Raw genomic sequence first — 587 nt, forward strand, 5'->3', positions numbered from 1 at the left:
CTGACCTATCACCTTCATCCCCTCCCCCACTCACCCATTGTACTCTATGCTACTTTCTCCCCACACCCACCCTCCTCTAGCTTATCTCTCCACGCTCCAGTCTCACTGCCTATATTCCTGATGAAGGGCTTTTGCCCGAAACGTTGATTTCGAAGCTTCTTGGATGCTGCCTGAACTGCTGTGCTCTTCCAGCACCACTAATCCAGAATCTGGTTTCCAGCATCTGCAGTCATTGTTTTTACCATGCAGATTACTGTAATAATGGTAAGATTCTTGGTAGTGTAGATGAGCAGAACGGTCTCGGTGTCCAAGTACATAGATCCTTGAAAGTTGCCACCCGGGTGGATAGGGTTGTTAAGCAGGCATACGGTGTGTTAGTGTTTATCGGTAAAGGCATTGAGTTTCGGAACCATGAGATAATGCTGCAGCTGTACAAAACATTGATGCGGCCACATTTGGAGTATTACATACAGTTTGGTCACTGCATGATAGGAAGGATGTGGAAGCTTTGGCGAGGGTTCAGAGGAGAATTACTAGGATGTTGCCTGGTATGGAGGGAAGGTCTTATGAGGAAAGGCTGAGGGACT

Source organism: Chiloscyllium plagiosum, chromosome 19 (assembly GCF_004010195.1).
Source record: "Chiloscyllium plagiosum isolate BGI_BamShark_2017 chromosome 19, ASM401019v2, whole genome shotgun sequence".
NCBI classification, from domain to species: Eukaryota; Metazoa; Chordata; class Chondrichthyes; order Orectolobiformes; family Hemiscylliidae; genus Chiloscyllium; species Chiloscyllium plagiosum.